The following is a 25,931-nucleotide window of genomic DNA, read 5'->3' as shown; positions in this document are numbered from 1 at the left end:
AGTGTCCACATATCGTGTGACAGTTAAGTTGTTTGCCCGACGAGAAATAGCTACTTTGTCATACGAAGAGATTCTGTCAGCAGTGGATGCATATTACAAACAGACTACTAATGTTGTAGCAAAGAGGTACCAATTTTTCCGGACAAGACGTGCGATGGAACAGACTAATCGGGAGTAAGTGGCAAATTTACGAGGCCTCACTCACGATTGCGCCTTTGAATGTCAATGTGACCTCACGTACTCGGATACCGTGGTACATGACGCCATTGCACAGAAAGTTTCTGATACACGCATCAGGGAACAGATTTTGAATCTTGTCAATCCTTCCTTTGCACAAGTGATCGACATATTGGATCGACAAGGCACACTGGATTTTGCTTAGGAGTCGTTTGAAACTTCCCCAGCAGTGTGTCAGAACAGCAAGCCTGCAGCGCACGCTGCGCAGCGCCGTGTACGGCCCTCCTGCCCGGCCGCGCCTGTGCCGTCTTGTCCTACGCCAGGAGTGCCGCGCCGGCAGGCAAATGCTGTTTTGAAATCATAGCCGCGGTGTGTTACTAAGCATACGCGCCAAACTTGACCGTCACGTCAGGCTGTTTGCTATTTTTGCAACAAAAAGGGACATGTTCAATCTGTTTGTCAAAGAAAGCTGAAATCGGAAACTCAAAATCATTCCAGGCACGTTGCTTCTCTCCGGAATCGGAATCGAACTAAGACTGCTGTGCATCGCGAGCATTCTCCAATGGAAATTCATAGTGTACATTCCACACCGACCAGTGACACTCCACCGGATAGTGACTGTGTTCGTTCTACCAATGGTGCGGGTAGGCACAGACGGAAGTCCCGCCCCATTGCTTGTGATTTCGTGCCTGTCTCTGTCAATGTTACGCGTGACAAAAAATGGTTGAAATGGCTCTGAGCACTATGGGACTCAACTGCTGAGGTCATTAGTCCCCTAGAACTTAGAACTAGTTAAACCTAATTAACCTAAGGACATCACAAGCATCCATGCCCGAGGCAGGATTCGAACCTGCGACCGTAGCGGTCTTGCGGTTCCAGACTGCAGCGCCTTTAACCGCACAGCCACTTCGGCCGGCCTACGCGTGACAGTGGTTTGTGTCGTAGGAAGGACAATAATCTTTTAGTGGACTTGGACATTCACGGTAAAGTGATTCCATTCCTGCTCTATACGGGAGCTGCACTTTCTTTAATAAATCAGGACACTTACAAACTACTGGGCAAATCCCCTTTGAGTGACGCAAACGTTACGGTGACTAGCTGTTCAGGACTGGGGCTCCCTGTCTCAGGTCAGTGCAGCCTTCTTGCCACGTACAGAGGACAAACAAAAGTTGTGTCTTTTTACGTACTTCGTTCTACTTCTTCAGTGAACTTGTTTGGTTTGGATTCTTTTCATTTGTTTAACTTGTTCGTTTTGGATGATGTCCTATTAGTGAACCAGAGTGTGCATTCGGATAGTGTTCCACGTCTCTGTGCTGAAGCCGGCCAGGGTGGCCGAGCAGTTCTAGGCGCTACAGTCTGGAACCGCACGACCACTACGGTTGCAGGTTCGAATCCTGCCTCGGGCATGGATGTGTGTGATGTCCTTAGGTTAGTTAGGTTTAATTAGTTCTAAGTTCTAGGGGACTGATGACCTCAGAAGTTAAGTCCCATAGCGCTCAGAGACATTTGAACCATTCTGTGCTGAATTTGCGGACATTTTGGCACCGGACCTGGGTTGCGCCAAGAATTATCAAGCACATTCGGAACTTAAACCAAACGTGCAACTGAAATTTTTCAGAGCACGCGCGGTTCCCCACGCATTGCGTGATGAGGTCGCAAAAACGCTACATGCTTTGGAAGCCCAAGGTGTAATTGAACGTATTCAGGCTTCTCTCTGGGCATCGCCCTTAGTCATTTTGAGGAAACCTTCAGGAAAATTGAGACTTTGTGTGGCAAGGCAACTGTGAATCCGCAGCTAGTGATTGCAACATTTATTTGCCACGTCCCGAAGATCTTTTTGATAAACTATGTCCGGGCACATATTTTTCGAAGTTGGACCTGGCCGATGCGTACTTGCAAATACCGGTGGTATCCCAACGCGTATTGGTAGTTAACACGCATCTGGGTTTATACAAGTTTCGACGTCTGCCATTCGGGTGCGCGTCGGCCCTCCATTGTTCCAACAATACCTTCAACTGTCTGTTCGTCGGTCCCTACAGCCGTCAATTATCTTGACGATATAGTGATTTCGGGAAGGACGGAGGAAGGACATTTAACTAATATACGGGCCTAATTTCTGGTTCTGCGGCAGAACGCTCTTCGCTTACGGAAGGACAAACATGTATTCTTTGCCAGTGACTTGCCATACCTGGGGCATGTAGTTCATGCCCAAGGCACACATCCCAGTCCAACGCACCTCCGTGCCATACGAGACTTACCAGCGCCGACGGACGTGAAACAGCTGCAGAGCATCCTCGGTAAGATCGACTATTATCATAGATATATACCGCATGCGTCTTTCATTTTCGCTCCGCTTCATCGGTTGAGGCGTAAAGGTGTTCCATTTGTCTGGTCGGCGGAATGAGAACGCACCTGTCGCCAGTTGAAATCGGCGTTGCTTTCTAGTACTTGCCTCAAGCCATTCGATCCAAAGAAACCTCTTTTGTTGATGGTGGATGCATCTGATTTCGGGATCGGAGCTGTGCTCGCGCATAAAGATAGTTTGCGCAATAGACCTATTGCCTTTGCGTCAAAATTGCTCTCCTCTGCGCAAAGAAATTATTCGCAGATCGAGAAACTAGCGTTAGCTCTCATATTTGGTGTGACGAAGTTTCATGACTTGTTATGTGCTCGTCACTTTGCAATAATAAAAAAAATAGTTCAAATGGCTCTGAGCACTATTGGACTTAACATCTGCGGTCATCAGTCCCCTAGAACGTAGAATTACTTAAACCTAACTCACCTAAGGACGTCACACACATCCATGCCCGAGGCAGGATTCGAACCTGCGAACGTAGTGGTCGTGTGGTGCCAAACTGAAGCGCCTATAACCGCTCGGCCACAGCGGCCGGCTTACAATAATCACTGACCACTAACCTTTGACATCGCTATTTCATCCGAACAAGCCTGTACCTCCACGTATGGCGCAGAAATTTATCAGGTTGCCTATTTTCCTCTCGCAGTACCGCTACAATATTTTGTATCGGTCCACTGTTTAGCACGGAAACGCCGATGCCTTGTGGCGTTAACCTTTTGCTGAGGATCAGGCATTCGGTTCTTCCGAACTTGCTTGTATGTTCATCAACACTGAAACCGACGACGTGGTCGAATCTTTTTCGATAGATTTTCGTAGTGTAGCCTCAGCCACGGCTGCCGAATCTGTCCTTTTTATTGTTCTGCGATATGTTACAACGCAATGGCCGTTGTCAAAGTCATGGATCTTGGACACTGGTTCGCCGATTTTTTGCTCACAAACAGAGACTTTTTGTTCGGTGTGGTGTGCTGTTGTTGCGTACTGATAATGATCGGTCCAGGGTAGTAGTGTCCCGTTTTTTACAGTCATCTGTTTTAAATCTTCTCCATCAAGGACACTGGGGTATAGTGCGGACGAAACAATTTGCTCGCCGACACTGTACTTGGTTCGGAATCGATGCAGCGATTACAAAGATTTGCTCTTCTTCCACGGTTTTTGCAGAACAACAGTCAGCACCACCGCAGAAATTCTTTTCATCGACGAAAGCCACATTCCCTTGGCAGCGCCTACACATCGATTTTTCTGGCCCATTCTGGAATGCTCGATGTTTGGTTGTGATTTATTCTTACAGTAATTTTCCTTTTCTTGTCCGGATGTCTTCCACGACATCATCGGTACCATCCAAGCATTATCTGCTATTTTTCGTATTGAAGGTCTCCCACGGACTATTGCCTCCGACAATGGGCCACAATTCATGTCTGTAGAGTTTCAGTCATTTTGCAAAACCAATGGTATTCAACGTCTGACATCAGCGCCGTTTTCGCCACAGTCCAACGGGACAGCTGAAAGGTTGATGAGGACTTTCAAATCACAGATTTTAAAGTTGCGATACTCACGTTCTCGGGAGGACGCATTGTTTCTCTTCTTATCCTCATATCGCTCTCAGCACCGAGATGGCCGCTCGCCGGCTGAACTGCTCCATGGCCGTCCTCATCGGACTTTGATGGCGTTGTTACATCCTCCGCATCGTGTTACTTTGTCACGGCAGACTCCTACTTTTGCTCCTGGCGACATTGTTTATTAAAGCCAATATGGTGGATCTCAGCGTTGGCTTCAAGGACACAGTCTTCGATGCATCGGCCGCGCTATGTATGTGGTTGTGGGTGCCTCTGGTGAGATGCGCAGGCATCTCAATCAGTTGCGACTCTGTAGTCGCAAGGAATCTGCCGCTCGCCCTCTGCTTTCAGCTACGGTGCCATTCGGTCAGCGCCCCTGGGAAACATATACTGGCTCGCCTCATCCCCCGGTGCTACCGACGATTCCTACAATTTTGCCACACGACGACACGCCGGCGCTGACACATGGTATGCTGCTGGAGGCACCCACGGTGGAGGCATCGCTGCGGCAGCCAGGCGCCCCTCTGGGTCAACAGAAGAAGATCGGTCCACGGGACACTTGTCCTCCGGAGTGGAACTCTTGCACACTCCAGAAATGATGTCGTCTTCGCCCGTCGGGTGCCCCGACCCGATGGAGGTCCAGTCTTCGGCCCCTCCCTTAGCTATAAGGGCGCCGACACCTCATGTTGGCGTGCACCCTGGGGGAGGTTTACAGGCGTTTCTAATCTCCTCGCGGTCCGAATGGCGGCGTGCGGGTGGCGCAGCCTCGCCTGCAGTTCGGCTCCCCGCCTCCTCACATACGTCAGCATGGGGTCCTCCCCCAGGCGGTCGTAAGCCGTATTCCACGGCCGTTCGCCGATTTGTGGGGGAGGAATGTGGTGTCTCCGCAAGGCACCACACTTGCTAGGTTGTAGGCTTCAAATCGGCCGCGGTCCGTCAGTACACATCGGACCCGCGAGCCGCCACTGTCGACGCTAGCAGACCGAGCGCCTCCACTCGGCTGGTCTTACGAGACAAGCTAGCGCACTGCCCAGTTCTACAGCTGACTTTAATAGGAATGGTTCACTGGTTATAGCTTCAGAGACCTCATCTGCAGAGACGCTAGTTAGCACAGCCTTCAGCTAAGTCAGTAGCTATGATCTAGCCAGGCGCCACATAGAGATTATTCATTGACAATTGATCTATATGTGTTAAGCAATCAGAATTGTAAAGAAGTATTCGCAGCTCTGTCCATAACTCTACTTCTAAAGTCAAGATCGACATTCACTGCTGATGCTATATTAAAGCTGAATATTTAATTGCATTCCTGTCTACTAACTTTCTAATCACCTAAGATGTTCCAGATACATCCCGTCAAGTATAGTTCATTGATCCTCACGTCAGCCTACGTGATCAACTCGTGCAATGGCCACACCTTGTGATCAGACTAAGAGGCAAATTTCGTGACTCACCCGGGTCACCCTTTTTCCATGAGGCTCATAGTTCAGCCTCTTATACAACAATACTACCGGCATCTGTATATGTGCATATCCTTATCCCATAACAATTGTTACCTTGGTGTCTGTTTACAGAAGTGTGCACCACGCCATACATGATATGTCTTCCTAAATACTTGCTGACAATGACGCGGAAGAATTAAGGTTCTAATACGAATTCTAAGTGTACGAGGTATTTTTCTTAATGGATATAACAAATCACCGAAAACCTTACGCGAACTTATAGATCTAAAAGACGTTCTCAGCAGGGCGTTAAGCAAGTACTGGGAAATGTTACCTAGTGAAAGGCACAATTTTTAAAAGCTGTTTCAGATACTGAATTCCCTCCATAGGAAGCCACGACCGATGTACCGCCAACTGTTACAAAAAAAGTGGGTCACACAGCGAATGGCTGGCACTCTATAATTAACGTAACATGCTCACCCATGGGAGAAATTCGTTACAAAGGCTGGCAGCGTGAGGCGCTAATTAGTTATTAACGACCTCTGATATTGATCGCTATTGTCTGTCCTGCTTCCCAGAGCCTGATCCGCGTGTTCGACGAGTGGCAATTTCCCCACCTACACCATAACGTTATGAGGCTAGCCGGATGTGCTACACTCTCAACCAAACTTGTTATGCCGTCATGGTTCGCAGCCGACTTCCTCCAATTCATATCACTGCTTAACGACTGGGTGCAAACTGACATTTATGGCATTTTCACGCTGTATTTAATTCAGGTTAAAATTGTGCTTTATTGACTAGAAGTTTGCGAATTTTATTTGAAACTTCCTGACATTTAAAAAACGAAATTAGCTGAGAAAAATTTTAGGAAAGAAAAGAACGGTGGTACACTGGAACAGAAAGCTTAACGGTGCCATTGATTTACAATTTAACTGTAGCTAGCCTTCCATAGCATTCATATGGAGCAATATCTGACTCATAATGTTAGTGTATGGGACGACCGTAAGACAATGATTTTTGCAATGTTGCGTGTATTTTTGTGGAAGTAAAGTCAAGAAACAGTCCATTCCGGCAACAAGTTCCACAGTAATGGAATTTTGTCGACTTAACTGCAGTTTGGGCTGTTGTAACCCAACTGGACGACTGGTTTGGGAAAAAGTGCAGGCCATTTAACTACGCATAGCAGTATAGAGACACTACTGCAGGGCGTCTCGCAGAACAATGATTACATTTTTTGACTGCGGAACGGTATAAGCGTTTTAGGGTTGACGATAGGTCGTCTGTAGTGATCTCTCAAATTCTGCTCCATTCAGATGAGAATCGTCTCCGAGTGTGATGAATACGTAAATGCATCCTCCATTGTCGAACGGCACACATCTAGAACTTGTCTTTATATTGCAGACAGCATTTCTTGTAACATCAGAATCCATGTTAGTACACAAGGAAATGGACATTGTGTGCAAGGTTTCCTTGAAAAAAAAAAAAAAAAAAAAAAAGGAATGCAAAATGAGATACACTCCTGGAAATTGAAATAAGAACACCGTGAATTCATTGTCCCAGGAAGGGGAAACTTTATTGACACATTCCTGGGGTCAGATACATCACATGATCACACTGACAGAACCACAGGCACATAGACACAGTCAAACAGAGCATGCACAATGTCGGCACTAGTACAGTACAGCAATCCAGGCTGCTATTCTCCCATGGAGACCATCGTAGAGATGCTGGATGTAGTCCTGTGGAACGGCTTGCGATGCCATTTCCACCTGGCGCCTCAGTTGGACCAGCGTTCGTGCTGGACGTGCAGACCGCGTGAGACGACGCTTCATCCAGTCCCAAACATGCTCAATGGGGGACAGATCCGGAGATCTTGCTGGCCAGGGTAGTTGACTTACACCTTCTAGAGCACGTTGGGTGGCACGGGATACATGCGGACGTGCATTGTCCTGTTGGAGCAGCAAGTTCCCTTGCCGGTCTAGGAATGGTAGAACCATGGGTTCGATGACGGTTTGGATGTACCGTGCACTATTCAGTGTCCCCTCGACGATCACCAGTGGTGTACGGCCAGTGTAGGAGATCGCTCCCCACACCATGATGCCGGGTGTTGGCCCTGTGTGCCTCGGTCGTATGCAGTCCTGATTGTGGCACTCACCTGCACGGCGCCAAACACGCATACGACCATCATTGGCACTAAGGCAGAAGCGACTCTCATCGCTGAAGACGACACGTCTCCATTCGTCCCTCCATTCACGCCTGTCGCGACACCACTGGAGGCGGGCTGCACGATGTTGGGGCGTGAGCGGAAGACGGCCTAACGGTGTGCGGGACCGTAGCCCAGCTTCATGGAGACGGTTGCGAATGGTCCTCGCCGATACCCCAGGAGCAACAGTGTCCCTAATTTGCTGGGAAGTGGCGGTGCGGTCCCCTACGGCACTGCGTAGGATCCTACGGTCTTGGCGTGCATCCGCGCGTCGCTGCGGTCCGGTCCCAGGTCGACGGGCACGTGCACCTTCCGCCGACCACTGGCGACAACATCGATGTACTGTGGAGACCTCACGCCCCACGTGTTGAGCAATTCGGCGGTACGTCCACCCGGCCTCCCGCATGCCCACTATACGCCCTCGCTCAAAGTCCGTCAACTGCACATACGGTTCACGTCCACGCTGTCGCGGCATGCTACCAGTGTTAAAGACTGCGATGGAGCTCCGTATGCCACGGCAAACTGGCTGACACTGACGGCGATGGTGCACAAATGTTGCGCAGCTAGCGCCATTCGACGGCCAACACCGCGGTTCCTGGTGTGTCCGCTGTGCCGTGCGTGTGATCATTGCTTGTACAGCCCTCTCGCAGTGTCCGGAGCAAGTATGGTGGGTCTGACACACCGGTGTCAATGTGTTCTTTTTTCCATTTCCAGGAGTGTATTTGACTAAAGAAACGCCGTTTTAAACACTATGTTTTGTTGATACGTTTCCATAACTCGATGGTTCCCCAGTTTAGACATCCATATACACTGCAAGAAAATAAAGATGACATCGATTTGGATCCGACGATAGCATATGTCACCTGGAGTACGCTACATATTGATAATGGTTTCAACATCGTCTGCTAACAAATAGAACAGGAGCACAACTACTTGTGCCTCATCTGTTTCTATCCTTCTATAGGGAATGCTCAAAGCCAGAAAGCTCAGTGTGGTGCAAATGTGTGAAGCAAGCAGGTCAACCATGCAACGCAGACGTATCTGTGCTTCATACAGACAAATGCTCGAGTTTGAAAGGCGTCAGGTTGTGGCCTTCCGGGTGGCTGGGTTGATCTTTCCAGAAAATTGCCACACAAGTTTGACGTGCCGTGCCTGTTGTGCAACAATGCCGATATCAATGGTCACATGAACATTCTCAAACCTGTAGGCAAAGTTCTGGATGTCCACACAGAATGGACATCCACCACGACCATTGTACTGAAAGGGCAGCAGTGGCAGATCGTACAGGTACTCCAGTAGTAGGGCAATGGGGCTCCTACCCCAATTTTGATATCAAATTGATATGAAAATTAATTAAATTGATCAACTATTTACCAACAACCCCGAACCTCTTCCCACGGATGACTTCATGAGTTTTCTTCAGCCTGCACATGGGTCCCCACCCCCTCCTCACCTCACCCCCTCCCCCTTCCCCCACCTACCCTATTGGAGGGTGAATTTTGGTGGGAATTTTGAATTTTGGATGGAATTTCAAAACAGGTGAGAATTTCTTTGCCCCAAGGCTGTGCTGACATCCCCCCCCCCCCCCCCACCTGCCCACACACACATGCAGGAATTAGCGGGAAATTAAAAAATGGTGGTGCCCTTCCTGGGACTTTAGCCCAAGTGCATCCCTCAACACATGGAAACTACTCTGATGCAAGTGAGGAAGGTTAGATTAGTGTACTTTATTTGCTTTGGTTGGGAAACTAAAGTAAAGATCCGTCCTAATTACATACTTAATCATAAAGATCGGTCCTAATAAGACAACTATATGCATAGATCTACACAAGGAATGCCTAAACTCGCAATACAGCTCAAAAATTGACGATACCATACAACTGATGTTACCCCGCTGGGAAAAAATTACACAGTACGACTCGAAACTAGTGGCAGATGTACTGAAACTCTACCCTTCACCTACAATCTGGCAAGAAAAAAGGGTGGAGTGGGAGGCACTAATTGTACTTTTTTATTTTTTTTTTTGTAGGAATGGTATTAACTGACAAAAATCAGGTGTTGGCCAAGGGGAGTTTAATAAGTGTATTACCTGCAAACATACAGCTGAGCACTCTATCTATTGCTGTTTAACACCAGAATTCGCTACAAATGCCTGCTTGACAATCATCCTGCAGCATAGGTAACCAAAGCCAATATACACTACAGCAACTGATGGAAAATGCTTCACTGAACTAATTACTCATCGAAATTACTGTGAAAAAGAAAGCCACTTATTATCAATTGGTCATAATGAAACACATGTACTCGGGGAATTCGTCATCCCAAAAAATTGCAGAGGCAGCGGCAGTTGCAGCTGTGTCCTCCTCGATGGGCGCTCATGAACTAATGATCTTAGAGGTAGTCTTACCCTCCCCCCCCCCCCCACGCCCCCATTGCCACCTCTCATCCCTCCCCCTCCTCACCATAAGCAGGGATAGAGGCCTGTTCTATATTGCTGCTGCTGGTCCACAAAGAGATCCTTCTGGCAGCATTGACATACTGGCTTCAGTCTGCGGAAATCAGTCACAAATAGACAAAAACAAAAAGAGGACGCTACCCGCAATCTGTTAAACGTATTTCTTGGAAAGACTGGACCCCCATGTAACAACAACTACATTCCGGAGAACTCTCCAAATCGCTTTTTCAGACATCCACTGATTGGAAAACAAGCAACTCACCATCTCTGCTGGCCACTGCTTTTTCTGTATCTGGGAGCAGAGTCTTCTACAGTTATGGCCGGAGCAGCCACCAGGGTGGGGCACATGACCAGATGCTCCATTCAGTGGTTCTATGCTAGCACTGGCTGCCTGCAGAACAAAACGATATGAATGAGGCTAAAATGTAGCCATGCCCTGGTTGGGGCACAGCTGCCTAGGACAACCCTCCTCCCCCCACTTCACTCACACACACACACACACACACACACACACACACACACACACAAACACACACTGGATAGTCCCCACACCATCCCTCAAGTGCACACCATTCAGGGGGCGTAAAACAAATCACTGTAACAGTTGTCAGTGCACCTGCTGCAAGTATCTATTAAAAAGGTGGACACAAACGTGACAATAATAAATGTCCTCTTTCCTTGAAAATAGGAGCAATCGATGTTGTTTTAGATTTATGGGCAAATTTGGTAAAGTTAGGTACAGTTTTTAAGTTCGAGTGCAGGACATAATTCACATCTCATTATTTTGCAACATCCCACAAAGTGCACTACCACCCATTACAGACGACCAAAATACAGAGATCGGGCTATACACCCCTATACATGTTCATCCTGGATAAAATTGGGAAAAAAACTTCCACTATTTTGTTGCAAAAACTACCGATCACCACAGAATGTCCTCATTATTTCTAAACCATCATCAAAGTAAATAAAAAACGAGAATTTAAACTCCGAAGGAAAAACATCTATGTTGAGCAATTTCTCTCAGCTTCACAGACAAATTACAAGACCTGAGAGTGTCTCTCGCGTTCAAATCAGTGTTTGTAAATAAACTGTCGTGAATGTATGTATTACAAACATTACAGACAAGGAAAATAAAATTAGAGAATACAATCTTTGATGTCATTTATTCGCATCTCGGATTTGACAACTAGAAGCTACAATTCTAGAGGACGGTGCTGTTATGTGCGCTATGGCAGGTTCCATTTTACTAATGCAGTGCTATAGCACACTCTCGTTTACGAAACAATTTGTGAGAGCCTATAAGATTTTACCGTATCTCTTCTCTACCATCGAAATCAAATACCATTGCTGTGCTTACATTTGACATTTTTGATCCTTACTTACTTCCACCAACAGGTCTGTAAAGTTTCTATCATACAGCAGATTCTTGCGTTCTAGTTTTGTAAGCAATTTCATCATCACAGCTTGTTCCATGCAATCTACTCACATGTCGAAAAAAAGCACTATCTTTTCTAGGTTGTAGCTATAATTCAAGTGATATCAACTTTATAATTAGAGATTATGAAGTATGAAATAACATAGGACTTGTGGTAATAACTCTTTTTAAACACACAATAGTGAAAATAATAGTAAAAACTAGAACAGAGATAGCTGGTTTCTATTGGTTTCTTGAGCAAAATCAGTGTAGTTTGGAGAGAAGTATCTGCATCTAAAGTTTAGCCAGTTATACCACCCCCTGTAATAGAACCTCCTATAAGATTTTACCATGTCTCTTTCTTCCGATGTATCGAAAAACAAATACCGTCTGCATGTTGACATCAAGCATATTACACATTCACGTGTTGCCACATTCAATCAGGTGATCAGTGGTTGACATCACTTGCACAGGCCTGCGTAAAGTCTTATTGACTGTACTGGAGGAACACCATACCGAATAGACTATCAATCACAAGAGAGGGTTCCTGTATTGTCCCTTCATAAGCAGTTTAATACATTGTTTTTCTACTGTACCGGATCCAAGCAGTGTACGGCTATAGCTTTGTACACCGTCATGTCTTTGACGTTTGTGTCAGGTACTAAACCAACATTAACAAGTTTCGATCCATTGGCTCTCACTGAAAGCTAAACAGTGCATGATGTAAACTATGCAGCTCCCACAACACACAGGCTGGTAGAAATAAAACACAGAGGCGATGCTTCTCAGTGACAAAAATGTGTAAGACATCGCAACCTACAGAAACTGGAAGAGTTTGTGGCATTGCAGAGAGTTTCCAACAGCTATCCAAGGGTGATGACCTATATAGTTAATGTCATCTTCCACAGCGAAGGGGTAGCAGATGTCTCAGTGTTCTGTTTCGAAGGGCGTTCTTTCCCCATTTTGCAGTCATGTACGTGATTACTTTTGCTGTGTAGACTATTGCCGAAAGGTGCCGTTCACAACATGCACCAGGCAGTACAAGAAAAGAGGTACTGTTGTCTTATTATGAAAAGAAAAAACATGTGGAGGGCATGGCAGCGTATGGAAATAGGATGAGTCTGCAGCATTGAGAAATGCTTCAGAACAACTATCTGAAGGTGATGACCTCTAAATTTAATCCCATGCTTCACAGTGGCAAGTAGCAGATATCTAGTCTTCCACCAAGGCAGAACCAAGTGGTGTCAGTCAATCATTATGTGGTAATCAACAGCATACCAGTGGATAGATGGGATGGAAAAGACACCGTTGATGTTGGGCAATGTACTATAATAGGCTCCACAGTTGATACCATGAACAGTTTTAGCTATTTTACCAGCTTCCTAATTTCTGTATCATTGCTAAATCACCCCTCCACTACTTGCACATACCACATACTAGAATGTGAATGCAGACAGATGATTGTGCAGTATGTCCATTTGGGCATATATATCAAAGTATACCTGCTGATCCATAATTTCAACAGTAGCAAATGACATGGCAGAAAGCTTCCCAATTTCTGCATCAATGCTAAACTACCCATCCACTACTTTGCAAGTGCCATATGCAATATTACAAATGCAGATAGATGACTGTGCAGTACGTCCATTCATCCCTACAAATCAAGGCATACCTGATGTTCTGTAATTTCAATGCCAGCCAGTGACGCAGCAGAACTATTCCCAGTTTCTGCATCATTCCTAAATCACGCCTCCACTACTTTGCAAGTAACATATACTAGATTGATAGAACAGATAGCTGTCTGTACAGTATGTTCATTTGGCCATATACATCAAAGTGTACCAGTTGTTCCGTAATTTCAAGCAGAGCGAATGACACTACAGAATGCTTTCCAGTTTCTGTATCATCATTAAATCATCCTTCCACTACTTTGCAGGCACAATATACTAGATTGCGAATGCAGATAGATGACTATGTAGTATGTCCACTTGGCCATATACACCAAAGTATACCATACAGCTTTGTATACCGATGCAATTACATTATCTACATATTTCCAACGTGTTGATCATAGTGCAGAATTTCCGATTACGAATGGCCATCTTTCCCTGTTTGGATGGGTGTCACAGTGTTCTTGCATTCGTAGAATAAAGTCAGAGTTTGACAGGTCCCTCCAACACTGTCCTTGACGGATCCTCCCACCAACACCAATCTTACCCACGGCACCCATCCAAATGCACAAGATCTCTCCAGAGGTGTGCGTGTCGAGGAGGGTATATATAACAGACAGTTAAGAAGCAACGTGTGGTTTATACATGATGGAGCTCAAGACAAATGGAGTTTGAAATATTTCACGTTAATCACCCATGTTATCAATTCAGAAACATTATTCCGCTGTCTGAAATCAGCACAAGGAATGTATCAGCATGAATGTAGTGATCGTAGACCAGAAAGACATATTCCTATGGTTACACGGTTCTGAACCTAAAAATGATATATTGTTAAAGCCGTATGCTTTCTGAAGTATTAGTCATGTGGAATGCAACGCTGTTAATACTCTGATGCAGGATATATTTGTCCAGAATCTGATATACAACCACCCTGCATTACCCAATCCGAATCACTACGGTGGAAAACTTTAAAATGACAAAAATAATCCCTCTACACTATTCTGCTGTCCTAGGAAGGCATCGTCAGCGAATATCCGCCGCTCGAACTGCTTATAAATCAGCTAGAACGAAGTCAGGAGACGGCTGTTCTGTCTCTTGGGAAATTAGTGGATTCTATAGCCTTTTTAAATCGGAATCGTACGTACCCTTTCTCATACTTCCCACGTCAATCGTGCTTACCGTTAGTAGTAGTATCGGTTTTGACAGATGCTGCTGTCTCACTACGAAACAGAGCGAGAAAAAACCGAAATGAATATTTTCGATAGCTTATACATCGAGGTACCACCGACACCCTTCTGCACGAAAATGAACACGAAGAAGCAGCAACTTCTTAGGATAATATAACAAATTCGTCCTAACACCGTGTCTCTTGAGTGTACCCCCCTCACACTATTAGAGGTGATGTACGTGACATAGGTCCACTCTCCCATAGAACACTCTAGGGAATGGCTTGAGTCTGATAAATGGATTGATTCTTCTCATTAATACTTAACGAATAACATTGTTTGTGAGAACCAGCCGTAATTAGGTAATAGATATATTCGACTGCATGTGTGAGAACACAATCATGGATTGTGATACATATGTTTTGCTTGGTTTATTACAGCGCCTATGTGTAATACTTATGTTGCCTTTTTTGAAGTACGTGTTACGAAAACCCACGTAGTTTACAGGTAGAGTGGGAGAGTTAAAATTTAATGCAGTCAGAGCATAATTTTTAAGCTTTTCTCCGTTTTGAGTGTCCGCATACCCCCAACTCACCTCAATTCCCCGTACTTCGTGGTACTTTTTCTCTGTTTTTATGTATTCTCAGTAATTTTCCAAGTGTTTTCGCGATTTTACATATTTCGTCATATTTCCCTCAATTTTACGTATTTCCCATCAATCTGTCGTAATTATACCGATTTTAAGTAATTTTTTCGCATTTTTTTGATATTTTTCTGTATGCATATGGTCATGTCACCGGCATACCCACGCGTTGTTTGATTTTATATGAGGATATTTGCGTGTCCTATAAACCAGACTACTAAAAAAATCCAGAGATTCCCCGTCTTCCCGGTGATATATATGCGTGAATTCTGGATAGGGAGAGCGTGAGATATATAGTAACACACGCCTCGTACCTGGATGAGACTCAAGGAGTGATGAAGATTGGGAACTCCTAGTCTGGAAACAAATCCGTGTACTGCTACAACACATCGGGAAGCTTATCTACACACTCATGTAGCGATGCACGTGATGGAAACTCGAAGTCTGGCACAGTTCTACAAGTTCATCTGACTTCCAATCTACCGTGTAGGGATCTGCAACAGGGGGTTGACATGTCTACAAAGCTGATTTCTACTGGTGCTCTGATATTATTTTCCTATATATATGTGCTCATAGTGCATACCAGATGAGCTCCGCTATTTTTGTTTGCACCTTCCCACTTTGATATATCTTAACAACCATTCAGGACATCTACAAACTGTAGATTTTGGGTATTTTTTATCTTAGCAATAAATTATTCGTTAGTTGACAGTGTGTCGAGTGCATTTAGCATCCTGGGATGTGAGATTTTCTCCTCCCCATACTTGCAGAGTGTACATCCGCAGCAACGTAATTGATAGACGAACAGTTAGCAAGTTTTGCATTCTAACCGCAACCGTTAGCCGCTGACAGATCTACACACATACACGTAGAGACTTTGAATGTTACCAATCGCCGATTCTCGATTTCAAGCCCTTGTAAGTTATTTGGACTGTGCCATAGCCCCGCAAATAGCGAAAAACTCATCGCAAAACGGTTCTATAGAGGATGTAAGTGCATTGAAATTCATCCTGCTAAGGAGCATAATATCTTCGATGCAAGTTGTATTATCGATATTTAGTAACAATGTTGTCTAGATTCTTCAGTAATAACGACAAACTAGGGAATCCTGCTGCGTCTATCACGCCTCCTTTTATACTCTTAAAGATGACGGCACATAATCATTCTAATTCCGCTATTTTGTGTGCTAGATGGGCCTTGGAAGGATAGACATAGTCCTTCGTGAGTATGCCATGGATGGTTGCCATAAATCTCATCCATTTCTCTCGCTAGTGGATCCACCTTCGAACCCTATCCCGGACGTACTGCACTACGGAGCATCCTCTAGGCAGAGTTCCACAAATAATGTGTGGCGGATCCACGAGCAGGAGGACTGGGTCAGCTTTATTGGAGTCATCCGCAACACACGCATGGACATAGACATACAAAAAATAGAGTGTGGTGTCACCGCCAGACACCACACTTGCTAAGTGGTAGCCTTTAAGTCGGCCGCGGTCCGTTAGTATACGTCGGACCCGCGTGTCGCCACTATCAGTGATTGCAGACCGAGCGCCGCCACACGGCAGGTCTAGAGAGACTTCCTACCATTCGCCCCAGTTGTACAGCCGACTTTGCTAGCGATGGTTCACCCCCTACTTACGTTCTCATTTGCCGAGACGATAGTTTAGCATAGCCTTCAGCTACGTCATTTGCTACGACCTAGCAAGGCGCCATTATCAGTTACTATTGATATTGTGAATCATGTACCGTCAAGAGCGACGTTCATCATTAATGGATTAAAGTTAAGTATTCCAACAGCTACGTCCGTTTTTCTAAATTCTAATTTCCTTGTCCTGTTCCAGACCTCACGCCAGCCTGCGTGAGCTAAAACGCGTGCATTTCGGCCTCCTCTAGTAACACGGTGTTGGCTCTCCTGCCAACCACAACATTGGCGACGAGGCAAAACCGCGTTCTTATCATAGAGCAAATGCATTGCATCTGTAGAAAATTTGGTTGTAACTGACTCGGCGCAATCGAGTACAGTACTATACTGTCTGACTAATGTGCTGTTCTGTACCATACATGAGAATAATACTCACAAAGGACTGTCTCTATCCTTCCAAGTGACATCTAGCACACAATATAGCGGAATGGGGATGATTATGTGCCGTCATCGTGGATCTTTAAGAGCACAAAGGAAGTGTGATAGACGCAGTAAGGTGGTTGGTTTGTTGTCATTACTGAAGAATCTATATAATGGTGTTACAAAATATCGGTAATATAACTTGCATCGGATATGTTATGCCCTTTAGCAGGATGAATCTAAATGTGCTTATATCCCGTACAGAATCGTTTTGAGATGAGATTTTCGCTATCGTGGAGGTATAGCGCTGTCGAAAATAAGGTACAAGCGGTTGAAATCGAGACTTTACGATTGGTAATATGCATGCATAGTCTCTACATGTATGTGTGTAGAGCCGTCAGCGGGTTACAAGAAGCATCCTCTTCTTGTCATTTGTCTATCTGTGACTGATATCCGCAGACTGGAGAAAATGGTTCAAATAGCTCTGAGCACTGCGGGACTTAACAGTTGAGGTCATCAGTCCCCTAGAACTTAGAACTACTTAAACCTAACTAACCTAAGGACATCACACACATCCATGTCCGAGGCAGGATTCGAACCTGCGACCGTAGCGGTCGCGCGGTTCCAGACTGAAGCGCCTAGAACCGCTTGGCCACTCCGGCCGGCGCAGACTAGAGACAGTATATCAATGTCACCACAAGGATCTCTTTGTGGACCACAAGCGACAAGGTAGAAAGGGTCTTTATTCCTACCTACGGTGTGGGGAGGGAGGGATGACGGGTGGTAGGTGCCTGCATCTCGTGGTCGTGCGGTAGCGTTCTCGCTTCCCACGCTCGGGTTCCCGGGTTCGATTCCCGGCGGGGTCAGGGATTTTCTCTGCCTCGTGATGGCTGGGTGTTGTGTGCTGTCCTTAGGTTAGTTAGGTTTAAGTAGTTCTAAGTTCTAGGGGACTTATGACCACAGCAGTTGAGTCCCATAGTGCTCAGAGCCATTTGAACCATTTGAACGGGTGGTAGGTTCAAATGGCTCTGAGCACTATGGGACTTAATTTCCGGGGTCATCAGTCCCCTAGAACTTAGAACTACTTAAACCTAACTAACCTAAAGACATCACATACATCCATGCCAGAAGCAGGATTCGAACCTGTGACCGTAGGGGTCGCGCTGTCCCAGACTGTAGCGCATAGACCCGCTCGGCCACACGAGTGGTAGGGGGGAAGATGATTTGTTGAGCTCCCATCGAGGAGGACACAGGTGGAGCTGCCGCTCCCTCTACCATCTTTTGGGACGACGTTTTTCCCCAGTATATGTGTTGCAGTACGAGTACTGTTTCTTTTCCACGAGTTGTGGTAGCGCATATTGGGTTCGATTACCTGCACTACATGGTGATTGTCGAGCAGGCGTCTGTAGGGAACTCCGACGTCAAACAGCAATAGGTAAAGTGCTCGGCTGTATGTTTCCAGGTAATACACTTATTAGCAGCAGCATCTTGTCAATTTACCACCGTTACTACCAATTAAGAAAGATAGTAAATTCCACACCACCTTTTTTTCCCGCCAGCTTGTAGGTGAAGCGTAAAGTTTGAGTACGTCTGCCACTAGTTTCGAGTCGTATTGTGAAATTTTTTCCAGCAGAATAACACCAGTTGTATGGTATCTTCAATGTTTGATCTTTATTGCGATTTTAGACACTCCTTGTGTAGCGCCATTTATATAGTTTTGTTATTAAGACTGATGTTTATGATCAATTACCTGATTAGGACCGATCTTTATATCAGGATTCCGCTACTGCTCTTATAACCCGACACGACTATCGCATAGGTTATTTTCCCTTGACCCTTGCCTTGGCGCCTTTTTCCTCTGCCCTGCAAAGCGCTACACTTCGTTCAACTTTGGATCCAATCTGTTTCCTGATGAGCGCGTATTAATGGTTAATCATAACCAGACGGCGGCCGCTGTGGCCGAGCGGTTCTAGGCGCTTCAATCTGGAACCTCACGCTCGCTACGGTCGCATGTTCGAATCCTGCCTCGGGCGTGGATGTGTGTGATGTCCTTAGGTTGGTTAGGATTAAGTAGTTCTAAGCCTAGGGGACTGATGACCTCAGATGTTAAGTCCCATAGAGCTTAGAGCAATTTGAACCGTTTTAACCATAACCAGACGTGCACAAACATCGCAGGACCAGTATCCAGCAAAGACCTCACTTCTTGAAAACTAACGAATATACAGCGATGGCAGTAGACGTCTTGTGTTGGACATCACGCTAGTGTGGGTGTAGAGGGGTCCCAGAATTACGATGAACCATCCGAATATTCTCCTTAAATTGTGTAAGCAGATCTCGGAAATTATAAATATGAATGGCCTAACGGTGATCTGAACACCACTACTCCCAGGCTCATGTCCAGAGCCTTAAACACACCGCCCCTTCTCATAGACGCCAGACGTATTTAAGTTTATTTACCGTATTATCCTCTCATATGGCGTACTGTTTGTTTCGTTTTGTTTTATGGCCCAAAAACAACTAGGGTCATACGCACGCATTTCAAAACTGTTGAACACGGAGACAAAGAGAGGAGTTAAAAACGACTACACATCAATCCCAATCGACGGAAGAGAAGACAGCTAAAACCAGGGACGTGGAGAAACGTCTGTAAAATACGCCATAGAGAAACGGAGGTCCAGAGCTAAAAATTAAATGGCCTTCGCCATATTGCTACGACGGTTAAAAAGTAAAGCTCAGTCTACAGCCTGCGCGTCGTTAGCTAAAATGACCGAGAACTCAGATGGCAAACACAAATGGGAACGCAAGCGGTTAAAAAAAAGCGCATTCCGTCGGGTAATGACGGAGAGATAAAACTTGGGCACAAGGCGCACAAAGGGGTGGGGGAGCACGACTTAACAAATGGCTATGGCTAAAAAGACAATGCCCAATACGCAGCCTAGGTAAAATGATGTCGTCGGTGCGAGGGGGCCGAGAGAAGGTCGTCCAAGTCGCTGGGAGATGCTTAATAACCCGGAGCTGGTTCCCACGAATGGAGGACCAGTGGTGGTGCCATACTGATACCACCTGCCCACAGACGGCATCACAGAGATCGTCAGAGGGAGTGTAAGAACTAGCGGGTTGAGGTGCGAGGACTGCAGCCGTGGCAGCAGGGTCAGCGCCTCGTTTCCTGTCAGATCGACTTGACCAGGAACCCACACGAATATCACAGTAGCTCCATCAAGACCGAGCAAGTGACAGCCGTCCTGGACCCGCTGCACTAAGGGATGGACGGCGTACATCACACAGAGGCACTGAAGGGCACTGACAGAGTCTGAGCACATGAAGCAGCTGAAAAGCCTGTGTTGCCGGATATAAAGCGTGGCCTCATACAGGGCGAACAGCTCTGCAGTAAATACTGATCAGTGTTTCGGAAGCCGATACCGGAAAAAGTTGGCGCCAATGGCGAAGGCACACCCGACACAACGGTCAGTCCGAGAGGCATCAGTGTACATAAAGATACTATCGCTAAGTTCCATGCCGAGGTCGTGAAACTGAAGGCGATAGAGCGAGGCTGGAGTAGTGTCCTTACGAAGCGAATGAAAGCCAAGGTGAACACGGGCAGCAGCACGAAGCCACGGTGGTGAAGGGTTCACCCCCACCGGGAAAGTTGCAGGTAGCCTGAAGTTAAGCAGCCGGAGCAAGAGCCGAAATCAAACTCCAGGAGGTAACTCAGAAGAGTGACTGGAGATCAAAGGAGTCATCGAAGAAGGAAGCATAGGATGGGTGGACACGCATGGCAGACAAACGGCATGCATATCTACCGAGGAGAAAGTCACGGCAGTAGGGCAGCAGTAGTTCGGTAGCTTCGGCATCCAGCTCTCGACCGGGCTAGTGTAAGTGGCGCCAGAAGCCAAACGGATGCCGTGATGGTGGACATACTGACGCAGTGTAAGATGGACAGACGTGCAGATGCATAAACGAAACATCCATAGTCCAGTTTGGAACGGACAAGGGACTGGTACAAGCGACGGAGTCGTTCGATCTGCATCCCAGAAAGTACCACTGAGGACACGCAGGACATTGAGGGACCACATACGGTGGGCTGCCAGGTAAAGACACGTGGGAGGACCAAAAAAGTTTCCTATCGAGCATGAGCCCCAGGAATTTCGTAGTTTCAACGAATGGAAGAGGAACAGGCCCTGGATGTAAAGACAGTGGAAGAAACCAACTGCACCGCCAGAAATTCATACAAACGGTTTTGTCAGTGGAAAAACGAATGCCATTTCCTATGCTCCATGAGTAAAAACGATCGAGACATCGCTGGAACCGCCGCTCAATGAGACAAGTCCGTGGAGAACTGTAATTGATGACAAAATTGTCAATGAAAAGGTAGCTGCAGATGCCAGGCGGGAGACAGGCCGTTATAGGGTTAATGGCGACAGCAAAGAGGACGGAACCCTGAGGCACACCGTTTTCCTGGATATAGGTGTCCTAAAAGGCCGAACAAACGAGAACCTTGAAAACTCGGTCTTTTAAAAATTCCTGAAGGAAACGGGGCAGGTGGCCACGGAAGCCTCATGTGTAGAAAGAATGGAGGATACCGGTAATCCAGCAGGTGAAGCAGGCTTTCTCCAAATCGAAAAACACGGACACAGTCTGGGATTTCCGCAGAAAACCGTTCATGAAAAGGGTGGACAAAGTGACGAGATGGTCAACTGTAGAACAGAGCGCTCGAAATCCATTCTGTGTTGTGATTAGTAAGTTGCGAGACTCGAGGCACCATACCAGCCAGGCGTGAATCACACTTTCCATCACCTTCCAAACACACCAGGTGAAACAAACGGGGCAGTAGTAAGAATGAACGTGTTTGTCCTTACCGGGCTTAGGAATGAGTATGACAGTGGCTTGACGCCAGCGTCTAGGAAACGTGCCCGCTGCCCAAATGCTGTCATGTAGAAGAAGGTGTAATTAGATGAATGACGAACACTAACTTCATTTAACGAAGGTTTATTCAGCACTTGCACATACAACAGCGCGGGGCGAACTGCCTCCGGCCAGAACACATACACTATATATACGGCTACAGAAGATTCCAGTACAATTATTCTTGACATTTGTGGATACTTCTAGAATCTACTCGAACTGAATATAGAAAATAAAACTGTACAGTCAAGAAGAATTTTGAACTCACGAGTCTCCACGCAACAGTTTAGTACCATAACCACTACACCACGGTGCTACTCAGCTTCTTCTGCGACGTCGCTCCCTCCTTAAGCGAACAGCGTCTCGGTGTTACGTCCTCCTAGTCCGGGAACGAGTCATCGGTCCTGCATACTCCTACTCCAGATGACTGATTCTCGCCCTGGTGGTGGTCTTCTTAGAACTTTCTTTTGCCGCTACGCTCTTCGTCACCTTCCCCCTTGTTGCCTGTCACTGGAGCTTCGAATTTACCCTGGGTTGCAGGATCCTTATAGGGATTCATTCGAAGGACATGGACCGTATCTCTGATCTTTCGTCGTCTTGTGTCGGGGTCGAAATCTTCAACTTAATAAGTAACATCAGACAACTGTCTTACAACCTTATAAGGTCCAAAGTAGTGACTGAGGTGCTTCTCAGAGAGACCAACCTTCCGACCAGGAGTGAAGATCCAGACGAGGTCAACAGACTTGCAGACAACAGGGCGGTGGCTCGCGTCGTACGTTCGGCGATCGTTTTCCTGAGCCTGCAGCATGCAGAGTAGAGCTAACTGCCGGTTCACAAATGGCCGATGTAGTCGACGTCCACGTCATCAGGATGTAACGGAAACACAGTGTCCATCGTCGTAGTCGACTCACGCCCATGCACCGGGAAAAATGGCGTAAATCTTGTGGTGTGTTGTTTCGCGGTGTTGTAGGGAAACGTCACGAAAGGTAACGCCTCATCCCAGTTGCTCTGCTCAACATTGACGAACATTGATACCATGTCGGCCAAGGCCTTATTAAGGTGTTCAGTAAGCCCATTAGTTTGCGGATGGCAGGCAGTCGTCATGTGATGGGTAATGTTGCACCGACGGTTTACCTCTGTCACAAGATGCGATTGAAAAACTTTCCCTCGATTCGTAATTGACGACCTTGGGACACCGTGTTTTAATACAATGTCTTCCACGATGAATTTTGCTGCCTCGGATGCTTCGGCTGTTTTCACGGCTTTTGTAATGGCATAGCGTGTCAGATCATTCGTGCAAACAATGATCCATCTATTGCCACTAGCAGACGTTAGAAATCGTCCGAGGAGGTCACACCAAACACTCTGGAAAGGCGTTTCGGCTGGTGAAATTGGTATGAGTCGGTCAGGTGGTTTCTGAGGAACTGCCTTTCTCCTCTGGCACTACCGACAGGGCGACACATAGTGACAGACACTCCTAAATAAACCTGGCCAGAAAAATCTCTTGCGGATCGTATCCTATCTCTTAATAAATCATAAATGTCTGGCCTCAGGTGTGTCATGGAATTTCTGTAGAACATCTAAGCGCATGTATTCAGCAATCAGTAGTAGCCACCTCTTTCAAAACGGATCAAAGTTTTTCTTGCAAAGTAATCCATTAACTACCTTAAATTGTCCTTTCACATCCTCTGACCGATTTAAGACAAGCATAATTTGTGATATCTTAGCGTCCTTCTTCTGCTCAGCAGAGAGATCCTGGAGTGCAGCGAGACAGTCACTATCTTCATCAAAGTCTTGATGGTCTTGCACAGGGTTTCTTGAGAGACAGTTGGAATCTTGGTGTTTTCATCCAGTTTTGTACACTATGGTAATATCCTACTCTTGAAGACGTTGTGCCCACCTGGCGAGTCGTCCTGTTGGTTCCTTAAGACCTGTCAATCAACAAAGTGAATGATGGTCTGTAACAACTGTGAATGTCGAAATTTGCGCATTCCCCAGATCATAGCAAGACATTCTCTTTCTGTAGTTGAGTAGTTTATCTCGGCTTTTGTAAGTGTCCTAAATGTCCATCCGAAATTTTCACCAGAACAGCATCTATCCTATACCCGATGGCATCTGTGTGTTGTTCTGTATGTGCTCTCTCATCATACAAACCAAGTGCAGGGTCAGTCGTCAGAGCTTTTCGCAGCACATCGAAAGAATCTTGTTGAGCACCACCCCAGATAAATTTAGCATCGGCTTTTAACAACTCTTGGAGTGGCCTGGCTTTGATACAAAAGTCTTTGATAAAACGACGGTAACACAACAAAATCCAAGGAAGCTTCTCACATCTCTAATACTTTTAGGAATAGGAAATTCCGTTATAGATCTCACTTTTCCTGGGTCTAGCCGCACACCTTCGTTTGACACAAGGTGTCCAAGTATTTTGATTTATTTTGCTCCAAAGAGACACTTCCTTGGATTAAGTTTCAGTCCGCCTTGTTGGAGATACTTATGGACGGCCCTCAGTCTTTTTATATGTTCATCAAATGTTTCTGAGAACACTATAATGTTATCTAAATAACAAAGACACATCGTCCACTTCAGATACCCCAGATGATTATCCATCATCCTTTCAAAAGTTGCTGGTGCATTACACAAACCAAGCAGCATTACATTAAACTCATACAGGCCCTCAGGTGTGATGAATGCAGTTTTCTCACGATCAGCGTCATCTGCTTCGATTTGCCAGTATCCCGAGTACATGTCCATGGTTGAGAAAAACGTAGCCCTCTTCAGAAAATCTAGTGTATCGTCAATGCGGGGAAGAGGGTAAAAGTCATTTTCAGGTATCTTATTAAGCTTCCTGTAATCAACACAAAAGCACCAACTGCCATCTCCTGACGAGGACCACTGGTGACGACTATGGGGTCTGAACGACGTCATTCTTCATCATTTTCTCTAGCTCGTCGCGAATTATTCGACGTTCCGTTGCTGACACATGGTATGCTCTCTGGATTATTGGTTGATGGTCTCCAGTGCTAATCCGGTGCTTCACCACCGATTTGTCTAATTTGCTCTTCACCTGTGGAATGAAGCATTCAGAGAACTCTTGAAGAACGGCAAGTAGCTTTTTCTGTTGTTCCTTAGTGGAATCTGGTGATAGTCGAGCTAGAAGATCTTGTCTCAAAGTGGTAGCGCTAATTTCGCCCAAAAACTCTGCATGGGAGGTTTCGATGACACTCAGATGTTCTTCAGTTAACGGCTCAGCGTTTGCTACGCACATACGTCTTGGAAGGATCTGCAGTTTTCGGCGACAGTTAACTATCCACAATTAACCGAATCCCTTCTTAAATTAGACGACAGATGTTGGGATGACCAAGTTATTCTTCGGTGGTACGCTTCTCTTACATTCCACTACAGGATCCATGGGTTGATTCATGGCATGGCACTTGACATTTACCTTTCGAACGCTGACTGCAGGAATGATCACTTCATCCAGCACACATAGTCTCCACACACTCGTATGCGCATCTTCCTGACCACAGTATCTTATCTAGTCTAGCATAATCTTCGAGCGACCACAATCTATAATTGCCTGAGAAGCTTTCAAAAAGTCCCATCCGAGAATGACGTCATGAGTACACTCTTGTAAGACGATGAATTCTAAGGGCCACTTACACCCACACGAGTGGTACATCCTTCTGTAGGTTTTACATATTTCCCGTTAGCTACCTTCAGCAGAGATGTTCTGTTGTCGACGAATACGATTTTCTGAAACTGGCTACAGTACTTCTCCGAAATACTGAATATGATGCTGCAGAGTCCAAAATAGCTTGCGCTGGTCTGCCATCCATGAGGATATCGACGTAGTTTCCATCATTTTTGTAGCGATCGACAGCGGAGGCT

This window comes from Schistocerca americana, chromosome X (assembly GCF_021461395.2).
Source record: "Schistocerca americana isolate TAMUIC-IGC-003095 chromosome X, iqSchAmer2.1, whole genome shotgun sequence".
NCBI classification, from domain to species: Eukaryota; Metazoa; Arthropoda; class Insecta; order Orthoptera; family Acrididae; genus Schistocerca; species Schistocerca americana.
This window is presented reverse-complemented; position numbering follows the sequence as displayed.